Source organism: Echeneis naucrates, chromosome 5 (assembly GCF_900963305.1).
Source record: "Echeneis naucrates chromosome 5, fEcheNa1.1, whole genome shotgun sequence".
Classification (NCBI taxonomy): Eukaryota; Metazoa; Chordata; class Actinopteri; order Carangiformes; family Echeneidae; genus Echeneis; species Echeneis naucrates.
The window spans coordinates 6,612,531-6,628,767 of record NC_042515.1 but is presented as its reverse complement, the minus strand read 5'-3'; the positions used below and the strand labels follow the sequence as shown (position 1 = coordinate 6,628,767).

At 40.4% G+C, this 16,237-nt stretch overlaps 1 protein-coding gene across 1 annotated transcript in view; it reads left to right on the top strand.

Moving 5' to 3' along the window:
• The window catches only part of tafa3a (TAFA chemokine like family member 3a), an 81,036-nt gene that overhangs the window by 30,653 nt on the left and 34,146 nt on the right, over window positions 1-16,237 (top strand). The gene's annotated exons all lie outside the window — the stretch shown is intronic.

Here is a 16,237-nt window from a genome sequence, read left to right as displayed (position 1 = left end):
GGGTTTTTTTTTTTTAGTTTGCAGGAGGTCATTTAAGGATCGTCAGATTTGAAATTATTCATTTCGTCCCACATACACTGAAGTTGGTCTGTAAGTCAGTCGTCTGCTTAACCTTATCATCAAGCCATGATCGTCTGAGCATTTATGTTTGGCGTTTATAGATATTTCAACTACTTCATTATCTTTATCACACTTATTTACCATTGTAACTTTTCATTTTAATGACGCAAAAGTCACAGTTTTAAAAGACCTGGCCAAGAGGGCCACATAAAATCATTGTCACAAAAATAAATACAAACAGCATAATCCCTAAAATGTTACTAAAGTGCGAATTCTGGTATCTGGTTGCTTCTGTCCTACCAGCATCTGGTAGGACATAAAAGAAAGTTGGAGTATATCTGAACAATCATACTGCTGACTTGGTTCCATCGACGCTAAATGGCTCTGATAATTTCAGCCCTCTCTGTACTGTAGGCTGTTTTATACCATAAAGTATTAGGACCACCATGAGAGGGAAGAGCTGATAGTGCTGTGGGAGTAAAGTTGTAATCAGGGGGGCGAGTGACCTGCAGCTTCGATTACGATAAGGAACGTGATGATCTTGTAAAGTTTTAGCATAAGTTTCACAAATAAAGAAAAAGAATGTCTTGGCTCATCTGCAGCACATTTTTCAGAAGTGTCATGACTTTGAAATGATTGTCCAAAGATCTGTGTTTTTGGCAGAAGACGGACAACACAGATGGACGAGACTGCCTGTTGTGGCTGGTAGTAGCTCATTGTATGGCTACGGTTGGTTACATCTGCGAGCTATTCAAAGTGGATTTGTAGTTTCTCAAGGCACAATGAGACAACTAATCAAGATTTTGGATCTAGAACAAGTGGAGCCCGAGTGAGCAAAACCTGGCAGACGTTTTTAGCCCTTTTGTCTGTTTATCTGCTTCTCTTCTGTGCTTGCACTCAGTACATACACAGAGTGTGCTGTGATTCAACTATATGTGCTATAGACCACATCACTTTGTGACAGAATATAATCCTTATTTTGTCTCTCACACAGCACACAGCCTCTGTCTGGGTAGGACTCTGCTGCTCCTCCTCGCTGTCACTAACTGAACAGCAGTTACCCAGAGAGATATCCAAGGTGTTTTATTTTTAAATAAAAGGTCTAGATATACCAGTAAATCCACAAATTTGGCAGTGCTGCAGATAACAATCTCCCCAAATACCAATAATAAAAAAAAAAAAAAAAGAGAACATTTTGGATTTTTGGAAAAGCAACAGCCAAAGGGGGAACTCAAACTCAGCTAAAAGGCATCACCCCGAGCCATGAGACAACTATTATCAGGCAGTCTGTCACAGATGTTTGTGGCTGGCCTCACTGTTCAGTCCAGACAAAAAACTATCTAAAATAATATCCTTTAAAAATACTGAAAATGACTAGATACAAGTAAAAGCTGTGCGTTTTAAAATGTTATGTAAAACTACTTATTATTAGCAGAATGTCTTTATCGATAGCTAAATTCATACATCACACCTCCTGGTGACATCATGTCCTTTACTCAGCTGCCTTAGAGAAAAGAAAGTCGCTGCAGAAGTCAAGTGATCACCGCTGTTTGACAGATGTCAGAGCATCTCACGTGTGCCTCTCAGTTTTTCTCCGTGATGTCACTGTAGGATGCAACGACGAATACCAAACGTCCAAGACTTCTGGCAGCATGGCAGCAGTTTCTCCTCATTGTGCACTCGTAGCACTCATATTAAGCACTTCTAAAGAGTCATCAACAGCAACAGAAGGCAGATCATCAAAAGCTTGCCTGAGGTTACCTGCTCTTGACAAACTGAAGAAAGCTCGAGAAAGCTTGTGTTCAGGTCCGCCTGCACTTCCCCACGGAAGCATTTCCTTCAGACAAGGCGGGGCTGTAGCTTCATTGACAAGTTCTAGTAATCATGAAATCTTTTCAGAAAACATCTCAGCGAAAAGGGAGGAAGCGACATCTCCGTAGACATCTCCGACTACACCAGAGCCTCTAACCTTTTCGACTCAGTTGTTGGTGTGTTGACATCTCATTTTTAGAGAATGGGCCTGAGAATGCCTCTACCATTTTAATGAAGCTGGTTGAGTTGTGCAACACCAAAGTAACTAAAAACAAAAGATCTGTGTGGTGCAAACACAGTCATCAAGTCCCGCCTCATTTCTCCTGTTTTTTTTGTTTAGTTTTTTTCAGATTTGCGGGCCAGAGGTGTCTGCTTCTAAATCTGATATAATCATCAGTTTGGTATCCACAGATTAAGCATTTGATGATCTTTGCATTTGATAAATGTGCTTGCCACATGGCTTGAGCTTGCATGGGTTACATTTCGGGATGTTATTGGCACATTAATGGTATCAGCCTTTATTTACTGGAAATCAGACTATCGGCCGTCTCATAGTATGAGTTAAAGTGCTTGTTTTATTTTTCATAAGCAATGCTTTTTACGTCATTTTAATCTTTATGTTTTATTCCTGCATTTGCCAGCTGACCAGCACGGGGAAAGTATTGGTGTCGGTAGTTGGCATAATTGACACATCAGAAAAATCCAACACCATGCAGTTTCTTTGGTTATTAAAGCATCTGTGATGCTTCAGGAATAACAAATACATCTTGAAAGGAGTCGTGAGGTTCATTTCTAAAATCTATCTGACAATTTTCATCCAGTGTTGACCTTTTATCAGCTCGCACTAAATCCAGCTCATAGAGATAACCATTGCAGCCAGGATCATCATCTGACTCCTTAGTCAGCATTGATTTTTGTTGTGCTGGCATGCAGCAATGCAAAATTGAGATTTTGACAGTGTTGCATATCTTTCGGATGGAAACATCTTTGGAAAGACGATGAAGCTTGAATCGCCAACCATCAAATTAAAAATCACAGTTGTGACCTTTACTGAATTCTCCCTCTGCAAAGAGCAGGGCCTTTCTGAGATTTATTGTCTCATCAAAACCAACCAGAATGTTAATTGTGACCTTGTCTGTTCTTCCTCCATCCTTTGTTCTGACCTATTATCTTACGTCATAGTGTGACCTTATTTTGTTTCCATATATCCTAAGGACCCTTTTTCCCCCTCTACTTCTTCCTTTTGCTTCCTCTTTCTGCGGTTTTCCTTTCCCAATTTGAACCACTTTGTCTCCATGTGATGGAGGATAGTTTGAGTATGACAGTGATCACAGCATCGGTTATATATTATCTTAATCAATACTGGTATTAATTATTTCTCTGTGTTGCCTGCCACACCGAAAATATTTGTGTTGTGTTGGTGTCAGGAGAAAACCGTGTTGAAGCTTTGTGTGAAGTAAAACTACATTTGTAAATAGCGCTGAGAATTAGCCTGTCCAAACATGTCAGGCTGGGCTGCTCAATTACGACTGCTGCTCTCTTAGGGCTATCGGCTGCAACACCTTTTATTAACTGCTCTCTTATGAAAAATGGTTTCAAACGTCCTGCAAATTTTCCCAGCTATATTGGTGAGAGGCCGGGGTAGATGTGTAATCCCACATTCAAAAGCTTCACGTCTATGGCAGCGCTGACAGTCCGTGCAGCGCTCCGACCAGCAGCTTAGAAGAAGCATTAGATAAGTGGCAGTTGCATGAAAACATGCAGCAGGCCGTGTCTCACTGTATTTCATCTTGGTTGTCAAACGTGCTGCTGAAAGCCCCTTACTGTGTGTTATAGTACATGAAATATCCATCTCGGCTTGCTGACTGCCAGATGGCGATTAGATCAGTTTAGCACAGTGGCTTTTTGCCCAAATGTTGCTAGAGATGCAAATTTAGTTTTTCTTTTGTGGCCTGCTCACCCTTGTTGTTGTTTCTATGTGCATTTTGTCATCTGGTGTTTAGTTCTTCATGGGTGACTCACTTGCACGGACAGTGTTCTACCATGCCCAGATTAAGATGGGTTGTTCTCTTTCATGCTGTGCGACTGTGCTCCTCTTTACGCCTGCTCTTTCCTGTTCCCACGCGTTACGCTGCACGTTTATTATTTATGAATGCATGCAAAGCTACTTCTGCCGAAGCAAATGGAGTGGGTGCTCCTCCTTGCTCTGGTGTAAATAATGCATTTGGCATGAACTTACAGTCTTTCAAAGATATTGGTGGGCATTTGAGTGGTGGAGAACTGTGTTGTCTTGGAGCCATATGAATGCTGGCCCATATCCCACAGTGTTGCCCTTCAGAGTCTCTGGCACCCACTCAGTTGTCCTAAAGGGGGGCTAATGAGGTGCAGAACAATAGTTCCAAGTTTTTTTTTTTTGTTTTTTTTTGGCCCCGCACCTATAATGATGCGAGTCCAACAGCAGTAGCAGCAGCAGCAGCAGTGAGCAGACTCATTATTCAAGTGGTACAGCAACTGGTAAGTGTGGCTTGTTTTTCCACGATAGCTGTGCTGTGCCACAATCGACCCATAAACAATATGGCTGAGTGTTGATTTCGAGAGAAACAAAACTTTCTGCTCAAAGAAAAGACCATTTAAGACATTTATCAATGACCCAGAACTGATGCAGTTGTAACAGTGACAAGAGCCTCTGGTCACTCAGCCATTATCTCACTTTCTCTCATATCTTGCTTTTTACAGCTCATCTCTGGAGCTACAATTGGCCTACATAAAACTCGGTACAGTAGCAGCCCCGTACAGCTCATTGAATTGAACGTGAGATATCATGAGCTGTCATTCTCCAAGAGTCTGAGACACATGAGTCACTTTAGCAGTGGCGCAGAATCTAGGTCAGGAGAAGTGTGGTACCAAACAGAGGCAGGTTTGATTTGTTTGAGAAGCAGGCAAAAAAAAAAAAGAGAAAAGGAATGGGGAAAGAAGTACACACGAGCGAAAACATGCATAATGCAGATCACATCGGTGATTGGTAAGGTGCAGGCGGACAGATGCATCGCTCCTCCAGACAGTGACCATAGATATGGCCATTAGGACCAACGCTGACTCTCACAAGAAACAAACGGCAATCTCCTGTGTCTTTAGATATGGTCTAAAAAGCTGAAAAAGCAGGTGAGAGAAAACAAAAAAACATTTCTGTGGCTTCATTTGCCTTTCTAGATTTTCCACTGCTAAGGAAAAAAGAAGACCTATCATCCTACTGTAGATCCCAAACTTACTCTCAAATCACCAGTTTGTCCGAAGAGTACAAAGAATTTGTCCTTGTTGACAGCATCCAGCAGTCTCCATTTTGTGAACGTACTTAAGACTGAGATTTGTGAAATATCCTGCATGAGTAGAAATAAATTAGATAGATAGGTAGATAGAGCTATCTGTCTGTCTGTCTGTCTATCCCTCTGAACAGCATATAATCCATAGATTGTACTTTCAAATGTACAGCAGTAGCAAATCTTGACTGAGGGCTTTAAAAGGACCGGAGGGAGCAATCAGGACTGCATTGTGCTGTTTGTTGCAGAGAAATTCAGTTTTATGTGGATGCAGGAAATGATTGAAGAGAGTTAGGAATGTTTCCTACCTCAGGTTGCTCCTGAGGAGAAACATAAACTCCACATACTGAGATTGTTGGTCTCCTGCTGCCGTTTCTTATTTTACATAAGCTCCACTCCTTGATAGTTCTTATCTGCTCAGTCAGTTATTGGAGCTTAATTGTGCGTAGACCCGAGTGAGCAGTGTTTATTCTAGAGTGACTTATATTGCTTTAAAGCAGCAGAATAATTTTCTGCTCCAGTAGACACATTGTTGGATGAAATATGAAAATAAAGCTTCAAGATTCAGTTAGCATCGCTTTGATCTTATTACAGCTTATGCCAGGCTCATGAATTCAGTTCATGTCAAAACACTTGTCACATTTTTTGAATATTCATTTAAGTTGGTATAGTACACGAAGTGCACACAGTCCAAAGCAACATTTTGTGACTTACTTAATATTGGACATGGCAACAGTGCTGCTGAGAGAAAAATAATCTAAACAAATGAAGCAGAAAAATCAACAAGCCTGGGTTGGTGTTCAAAATACAAATTGGTAAAAAGTATTCCCAAGATCAGGTTTGTGTGAGCGAAACCTTAAAACAGCAGAGACAGCCTTCATCACCATAGTTTGGTTTCTGACTGGCTCTATTGGTCTTTTCCTCAGTACTTGTGAAACACCTGGTACAGTTTAAGATTAGAGATGGAATCCTTCAGAAATCCAAACTTTACTCTATATTGCACCACCATGATAATTACATTTGACAGCAGACTGAATCTTTAACGTTTTTCTAATTATCCATAACTTAACCAATTTATTTGCACCAATACAACACAGCTACAACATAGTTTTTAGTAAACTACAGCTTTTCCTAATTATTCCTAATTCTATCCTAATTGTTTTTCCTATAAACACTTCTGTTTTCAATAATGAACTAGTAGGAGAACACAAACACCGGGATGTGTTTAACACTTATATAATGGGGGTAGTTAGAAAATGGGTTTTGGTTTGGTTTTCTCTTGGTGAGACACATTCAACAAGATTTAGTTAGTTGATATTTGTCCACTATTCATCACCAAATGTACTCTTGATTGTTTGACCAAAGATTGACTCAAAAGACAACTTGGGATCAGATTTAGTGGAAGGCCAAAGTAAACATGGCTGCAGGATTGATAAAACTTCACCAGAAAAACATTTCTGCACAGAATTGAGTGTGTGCTTTGACTGTACATTTTCTTTTTTAAGATCAAATTCTTACTGGTTTGTGAAGCTTGTGGGTTTATACAAAACACAAAACATTTGCATCTTTATTCTTTAAGGAGTTTAAGGAGGATGCATTCATCTGCCCGTAGCATATTAAAAAGTACCGAACGGTGACTTATAAATATGAATGTAATTGTACAGTAAGTCAGTAAGTAATTTTTCCCTTTTGAATCTCAATCCAATCCTCATTGTGATGCTTGGATGGAGATGTATAGCACTCCGAATAGCGCTTGTTGAATTATTTGCATAAAAAGTGACTGAAAGGAAAAATAAAGCATGCTCCAATGCTATCAGCACTCTCAAACCACAGCGGCCCACTCGTCCTCTGTTCTCTCTAAGTGTGCAGTGTGATGATGCACTAGGACAGCTATCTGATCCTTGCTGTGTTGCGCCGTGTGTCCGGTGGCACAGAACATGCTGTGAGGACACAGGATGAGTCAGAAGCAAGTAGACCTCGCTGAACCACAATAGCAGGGGGAGATGGAGAGATAGAGAGAGACAGAACGAGATGGAGGGGCCAGCCAAGTGCAACTCCAACTGCACGATATGGCCTCTGCTGCTACCCCCGAGGGGATGTTTTCCAACAGGTCTGAGCCTAATGTTGGCTTCTGGAACTAAGTACTCGGCCTCCTCTGGTCTGCCATTTCCACTGTAACACCAAGCCTGGTGGGGGGTAAATGCTAGATTATTGTCACAGTTCTCCACCCCAAGCCACTAAACTTAGCCTGTGCTATCAGGGCAGCACTCTCTCTGCCAGTATTAGGCACACTAGGAGTTTTGTTTGTTTGTTTGTTTGTTTGTTTTAACTTACAAAGAGTTTAAATGTTGCAAGTTACTGAACTGGACACAACTATGAAAACCAAGTTTGCACACGCATGTGCTTACAAATCTTCCCTTGTTGATAATGCACATTGACGGTCAGAAACATCGTCTGAAAGGAAGGCAGTTCGTTCACCAGATATCTGGAGTTTGGTGCTTGGCCAGTTGCAGCTAAAAATAGACATCAATTAGAAAAATCCCAAAGTGGAAGTGAATTGTCCCAACATCTCTGAACGCCACTCTGTCCTAAAAATGATCTGATATCTCCTGCTAGGATTCATCGCGTAATCATCACGAGGCCACAGTAGACTCTGGTCCCTGGAAGCTAGTTTAATGAACCGTTGCATCTTTTGTGTCAATCAGCTGTGTCCCATTCATGAAGGTTCGTCAAGTTGAAGCTTTCAGTCATGCACTTGTGAATAATACTGGGATGACTGACAGGTGACAAGTGTTCTTGTCAAGCCTACCTTTATTCATCCTCCACTAATCTGACATCAGATAAGATAATGCATGAGTTCATGCTGAATTTACACATTAGATCCTTTCTTCCAAAGCATTGACAAGGGAGGGTTCAGACTAGATTCTTTTATAAACTCAGAGTTGTTTTACTGATCACCTTGGACATGTGTTTGCGTTCGTTATGGAGAGATTAAGCTTTTTCTTTCTTTTGCTTACATTCATTTAAGTTACATATTGACAGTTAACGGTGTAACGTACATAAAGTGTAAAATTCTCTGTGGGACAGTTGAGAAATTTAAAGCAGCATATTGAGGCATGCAAATACGAGATAGTATCATTGATAGTTTGCTCTTTGGCACTGCCTGCCTATCTGTAAAAGCCTCTGCTGAGCCAATGTTAAACAGTGCGGACTAATAAATCTTCCAATGCTGTTGCTGGGAGCACAGTGAGAAACACAATTGAGGGAGCAAACCACTCGCTCTCGTTGCTGCATAATAGTGACTGAAATTATGCTTTTCAGTATCACTTCCTTTCGTTATATCACACACATTACATTTGCTCTTATTGGCATACGCCACTTATATCACTTTGGTCACTGGTATTGATATCAAAAACAAATAGTGATTTAAAAACTCTTTTTACAGATCAGTGATTGTGTGTAAAGTTATTTCCCTCAGAGAAAGGTGACTCTAGTTTAAAGGTCTGTGCTCCCGCTCCGACAGATGTTATGGAGGGAAAAGAGGTTAAGGTTCAGCCGTGTGTGTGTTTACATCTGTGTTTATTGGAGCCAAAGCCGGTAAATACCTTTTCTACTTCAGAGTTATTTGACTCAGGTCTGAATGCCAACTGAAGCCCTTTCCAGCTCATCGGTGATAAAGGAACTTTATAGTCTCTTTTAATCAGAACATTAACTCTCAATAGCTGCTGTCTGGAGACCTCACAGGTCGTCATTGCAAGCTGTTAATTACCGCCGAAAATTACGTATTGTTTGAAGACCTCTGCTCTCTGTGAAGGGGTAAATTCGTGGATTCACTAAATCCGGGACCTTCTCTGTTGGATTGTTGTTTGTCTCTACTGTGAAGCCAATGATGAGTGTTGTTTCTTGTATTCTTCACCACAACACAAATTAAATTTTTTAACATGACGGACTCATTTAGAGGAAACTCCAAAACAAAGCAGGGATGTGGCTGCTGTGTACAACACACAATGACCTGTCTGAGAAAGCACGGCGCAGATCCACCCCTCGGCACGCACCACCATTTACAAACTCAGGTCTTCAAAAAATGGGTGATGTCGCAGCGGGTTGCTGCAACAAGTAGTGACAAGAAGCAAATTAGTTTCCATCAGAGGACTCGATGGTTGCAGATCCACAAATGAAAAAATGTATTAATCATGGCGAAAGCAGTAGTAGTAATCTTAAATTGTAATCCCCAGTAATCTGAGACATGCCAACGTTGTGATCAGTTACTGAGGTAGTTCTTCTTTCTCTTCCCATTATTATTGTAACTGAGCAGCAGAGAGAGTACTGTCTGTTCATAAAACATGGAACAAAAGGAGTATGTTAGATAATTTCAGAATTATTTGCATTAATGCTAATTCAATTCTGCTGGTGCTTTATAGGCTAAAGCAGAAGTTCATTAAATCTAGATATTGAAACAAAGATTTAAAAAAAAAAAAAAAAGAAAAGAAAAGAAAAAAGCCTGATTATGCCCCAGTTTTCAATTTGCTTTCCTTCCTCGTATGATGATGTCATGTTTACATTCTTACAACACCATGCACTTGACTGCCAAGTGAGCCATATGCTGCTGTATAAATTGTACATTTGATCACAGGCCATGTATAACTCCATAAGAAGGTATTCAGTCCTGCTGAGTTTGGGCCGTCACTGGCAGGCTGTCTGAGACTCATCTGTCACTTGCTGTGTGATATTTTTTTTCCCCCATGGCAGTCAGTTGTGTAATGTGCAAATCTTTTTTCTTGTTTCCACTTATCTGTAGGATTGCTCAGGATTTGTGGATAGAAAAACACACTCGGGGCAAATTCCATAACTTTATGGTAATGGCTACTCCTTCAATCCATTCATCTGGGGATTTAGGTTGCAAGCATTCCCACTCATCCCATCATCACAGTCCTTTTGTGAGACACTTGTTCCAGAAGCATTTGGATTGGCAGAGCTTCTGCTTCTCAGACACTTCAGCATTTCACCTTATCACTATTATCAGGGGATCTTTTTCAAACAAGGGACATAAATGCATGAGAGACATCTCCCCTGTGCGTGGGAGAGGATGGCACAAGAACTAATAATTATCACCACAAAGCTAACCGCTGTAAGCATTCATTCCACACCTTCACTTAATGAGATGGAGTAGCCAGAGAACAGCAGGTCATCGCTGATGCTCTCTGATGCTCTCTGATCTGTGTAATATTCGTTTGACTGTGTCATTTGGACTTTGACACATGAGTTGTCACACATAATTCAAAGGAACTATTGTTTAATTGTCCTGAAAGTGTGTCCTTTTTCTATTCATGTCTTGTTTTTGTTTGCATGCATTATATTAAATGACTGAAGGAGAACATGTCAAATGCACCAAACCCCAAGTGTTGGATTAAAATTATAACTGTAATGCACTGAAATGACAGAGCACGGTGTGTTTTGACGCAGGAGTGCATTGATGCACTCAATATGAAATGGAACATATGCCTAGCCGCAGAATACAGTGTGTATATGTACTGTACTACACGCCTTAGCCTGGCTGCTGCTGTTCTTAACACATTTCCTGACGTTAAGTACATTTCTTTGACAGGGACTTAATTTTCTAAAGCACTGTGAGTTAAGCCCAAAGTCAATGAACCAGTTGAATGCTTGAAAATGTTGTGACTTAAATGACACATCTGCTTTGGGTGAGGGCGTAAAGAAAGAGATGTTCCTCATACTAATGGTTTATGCTCCTCCCAACGTGAAGTGGAGTTGTATCACAGTAGAAGTATTAGTATTTACAATGTAAAACGCTTTCTCTCTTAATTTTGCACTTTGGGCTTTAAAGTTTGGTTGGTTATGACGACAAATGTTGATTAATTCAAATACTTATTTATTATGATAGTTTTTAATATTGAAATGTCATATTGATGTAACATGAAGGTCTTCGGGTTGTGATATTCAAAACAATACAGGGCTCTTAGAAACATTTTATTGACTCAGTTAATGATAACTCAATAACAGTGCGTTTCATTATCATACCTGTAGCCTTACTGCTTGACTTATGTACGGTATAGACGCCATTATTCCTCAGCCAATGTTTGCTGTAAATCATCAGAGAAATCATTTGGTTTTAGATCTCAAGCCTGTTTCGTTGACTTCTTACAGTGGTGACATGGCTTCCGTGTCACTGCACACTGTCCTGCTAAATATTGGTAAAATCTAAGCAAAGATATCAGGCTGAGTTTTTTGAGAAATTTTCATTCATTCATCTGCAAGAAATTGGAAACATTTACACTTAATTGAATGATCGAGGGTGAACGTTACACTCAGTGCAGGTATTTATATATAAAAGGATAAGCTCAACTCAAATGTGTATTAATGTCAGCAAGAACGTAGATTTAATACGGGAGGTCATATTACATAAAACACATGAATTCAGAGTGTTAAAGAGTGACAGATAAATAGTTATTTAGGTGGTGTACAAACCACATAAACACAACAATCACCATTGGATTCCCAGCCAGAGAGACCTTTGTTGCGTGACATATCCCCCATGTTCCCCTTTTTTCTTTCTTTCTCTGCATTGTCAAAAAACACAAAAACAAACAAAAAACAAAACAAAACAAGAAAAAAGGCACCGAAGTTAAAGTTTAATTCAGCTGGACTGATGTATAAGTCTTTGCACACTTTATGTTTTGTTGTTTGTTTTTTTGTTGTAATACTTTTTATGCAACAGAAGGGAGGCTTGGCCCAGGGCATGACTGCTGGTAGGCGTACACATCCAGCAGTGTGCCACATTTAGATAAGAGGTAAACAAAAAACGCCTAACATAAAACACAACAACCGGTTTTGTTTTGCCCTCCAACCACAGCAGCCACCTCAAGCTCGTCCACTGTGTGTCATGTATCAGCTGTAAAACACACTCCTCCGCTGCACTCGTCCCATTGACTCACTGCTGCTACGAGGCAATATGTGCTCTGGGGGACGTTTATTCTGCATGAGTGTTTGTGTACACATTTATGTGTTGCTTATGTCTTCTCATTAGGTTGTAATCAGAGAAGATTTTTCAAATTGCTAGTTCTGACAATCTCTAATACCAAAGAAAGTCGAGGACTAATGGGTGCAAAGTTAAAGTTATTTTACTGTGTTTGGGATGTAATACAAATGTTGCTGACAGCATACATCAGAGCATCAGAGCATCAGGTGGCTATTATGAAATTACAAAGTGGATTGCCGTAATTGTGGGCAACAAAAAGATGAATCACCAGTTCTCTGTTGAATGACACTGAATTGAATTGAAGATGCTGAATTGTGTGTGTGTGTGTGCGTGCATGTACTTGTTTTTGTCATAGTACTTTATCACAAGTGCATTTTAAATAGGACTTTTTTCTTCCTGGTGATTATAATTTCTCCATGTTCTCTACACACAGGCTACATATATTACATGCCGGCTAGTTAATGGAAGAAAATTGGCCAATTCTTCCAGTTAGATGGTATTAAGAGCTTCACAGGCCGCACAATGAGCAGGTCACAGCGGATGTGCGCTGAAACGCAGGACTTGGGGTCAATGTTAAAACACTCAAAGCTTTCACTGAATAAACCAAAGTTAAAATCTGGTGTTCTGGTCTTGAGTATGTTCAGGCTATCAAAACAGTTGGTTGATCATTTTTATTGAAAAAGAAAATGGTCTGTCCCTGATCTTAACCAGCTGCTTTGAGACGTCTTGGCAGAAACAGGAGTGATAACTAAAATTGGCAGAAGAGCATATTTTCATGCAATAGCTTTAGTTTTGCTCAACAGGCACAGTAACAACACATGAGGCAGATTATAACTTATGCCGTCCTAGTGGCCTCACTAAGTTATTTATATTCTGCAGTGCTCATCACCTAACCTACACTCAGACCGAGTCTGCGCTGTTGGATAGATGTGACTGTGTAACCAAACCAATGTAGATGGCATAAAAGTGGATGCAATCAGATCACCTCGCTAAATCTTTATGCGTGCTTCCTGCATGTTAAAATCAGACCTAACCTGTGCGTAAGCAGGTTTACTCCGATCGGCCCATTTTGTGATGAGCCACCTGGTCTCCATCACATCCATCAGGTGCAATAATTTTCCTGTTAACCTGATCCAACAAGCCACCTGAACACGACCAGAATACCCAGATGGAGATTGTGAGATGCTGGAGTACATTTAAATGAAGTTTAGAATAAAAGCAGGCATCCTACTGTCCAAACCAAAAAAATCTATAAAGACTCACAGACTTAACTGCTTGACATTTCATTCTCAACAAGAAGGGCAGCATACACTCAATTTCCAATTATTTCTGGAGTTCAGCTGTCAGAGAGATTTATTACATTTCTCTCCTCTTAGTACCAGTAAGATAACTGCAAATAAGTAAAAATTATGGACAGGGGCTGAAACATTTAATGTGGGTTTGATATTTCTTTTATGAGATAAACAGAAGTGAAAGAAATTAAAGGTGATGAACATAGTGTGTGGGAGTTGTGTTGAGCTGATCTCACATTATAACCACTATAATTGCAAGTGCTCCAACTCCAGCCTGCCAAAATGAAATAAATCTTTTTTTTTTTCCTTTCTTTTTTTTTTTATCTTGTTACCAGTTCATTTTATTCGGTTGTTGGAGGCAATGTGTTTGTATAAAACCGAACTGGAAGGACTGAAGGTAGAATTAGTTCTCTCGCTCAGTAGGAGTTAATTTAACTGGTCAGGCCCCACTGAACAAACTAAAAGATCAAATTAGTCACTGTAGTTACTGGATGCTGCAGTGTGTATCTCCTCTGTAATATTGTAGTTAGCCGAATTCAGAGAAATCCACACAATGCCTTCAGGTAACCGCAATACACTCCATTCAAAGGCCTTCACATGTCAAAGTACCTTGTGGTGTGTTTATAGGCATACAAAGTCGCACTTTCATTCACAGTCTTCAGCTAAGAAACAGCCTCAACTCTCAAGAAATACAATATTAATTCATTTGACACAACTTTTAAAACAGCATCAGCATTTTGAAATGGCTCCAAATGTGGCACGACCGCTGTCTTTCAGAGGATATTGAAGCTCGGTTTGATGTGTGTGTGGGCACAGTCGGTCTTCATTGACAGATGTCTCATTCTATCACTGTCAGCTTGTGTTCACTTGTTTTTCCCCACCTCCTCTCACCCGAGGTCCATCTACACACAAACCCCTCTCGCCCAAAGCGAGATTATTTGGCCTCAGCACCTGAGCAGATGGTAATGACAGTAAATGGAAAACCCCAGATTTCAAATAGTCCCTTCATAAATCTGTGGGTGATGTTGCAGACGCTGTGCTCATAACATCCTGGTTGCATCAGCTGTCTCAGACTGTACAAATTTAGATCCTCCCGTTAAGATCTCACCCACTTCTGGCTGTCAGTACAAAGGCAGCCACAGTAAAAACATTTTCCTCACATTCAATTCTCTGCCAGATAAGCAAGAATTGATCTCTATGCGTGAAACCAAGCATTTTACTAATTTGACTGACTACACCAGAACAGAGTTCAAAGCAGAGCTGTGATTTGTGACTGCTTCCTCGTGAGAAAGGAGGCCAGTTGTGTTGGCAGTGAGATGAGCCACTGATTGCATAGCTTTTTCCGCTCTCCATGGGCCTTTCAGATGGAGATGGGGAGAATTACTGAACAACAGCCCTCTGAAAGTACAAGAAGATTACTGAGCAGAGCACCTTAAGACAGACCACACAAACAGCATTACTCACCTCCCAGGTACCGAGATGACAGCAAGTGGGCGAGAAGAGACTGAGAGCATAAAGAGACTTCATTTGTTCTCTGTCTCCTGATCCAAATTGGTATTATAAATTGCAGTATGTTTATAGTTTCTAAAATTATCCCTGAATGCGTCCACAAGAATGTAGCCAAACAGCACATAGAGGGAATGATAATTGCACTGTGCACTATGCAACATTTTGTTGAATCACCATCCAATAGGTTACCCGATTTATTTTTGTTAGATTAAGCTTACTTGGTGTGAATCCGTGAATCATATTAAAGCATAATGAGGCTTTATGATGCATTCAGGGTCACTAAAGAATAGAAGCACAGGGAAAGTAGTCAAACTTTTGAAGCTATACAAGCTCAGCAGACTAGCAGCTAGTTGTGGGGCTGACTGGTGAACTCTTGTAGTGAACTGTTGACGAACACGCTATCCAGTCAGGAACTTTTGAGCATTATAAATTTGTATTGGTTGCCTTACCTTCTTTCTGTTTTCTCTGCACTGTTTACTCCTCATGGAATCAGTTCTTTGGATCTTACATCATCTCAAGGAGTTATAGAAGTGCGGAAAACTTCTCGAACCTATTTAGCTTGTAAATGTATAACTTGTAACTTGTAAACAGCAAAAAAAAAAAAACAAAACAAAACAAACAGTTTGTCCAAAAAAAAAAAACAAAAAACCAAAACAAACAGTACTAGCCCAATTGGTAGCATTGGGTCCTGTCTCACTGCTGTTTGTAAAGTATTTCTTTTTTTGGTTAAAGAATGGTTGAGTCTGCAGAAAACCTAATTGGCTACACAAGCTACCTCAGAGTACTCAAAGGTCAGCACTGGCATCAGTCAGCAGCATGGCTTTGCATATCAGAGTCCAATAAATATGAAGTTGGTGCAAGAAAATTGGAAGCGCGAACTCGATGGCAACCTCAGTTCTACTGACAGAACCAAACTTGTCACAAATGTTTGGTGTGTCGATGTGTCTGGACGCTGAACTTGAGCTGTCAAGCTAATTATTTGACATTTCCTGGCAGTATGTAGCTGCATTTCGTGGATCATGGGGAACCCTGTTGTGCGTGGCCCACAGCAGGCTAATCCTTAACAAGGGGCGAGGCATCCAGTTAAAGCTCTGTAGATCCGAGCTTTGTGATTTCAGGAGTTACACTAATTGACCAGCTTTGAGTGCCAAGTCAAAGCTTTGGGAGCTCATTGGCATGAACCCAAGTGTGCCAGCTGACATGTCTGAGTGCTCACATGATGCACAAGTGACTGATGATTTTTTTTATTA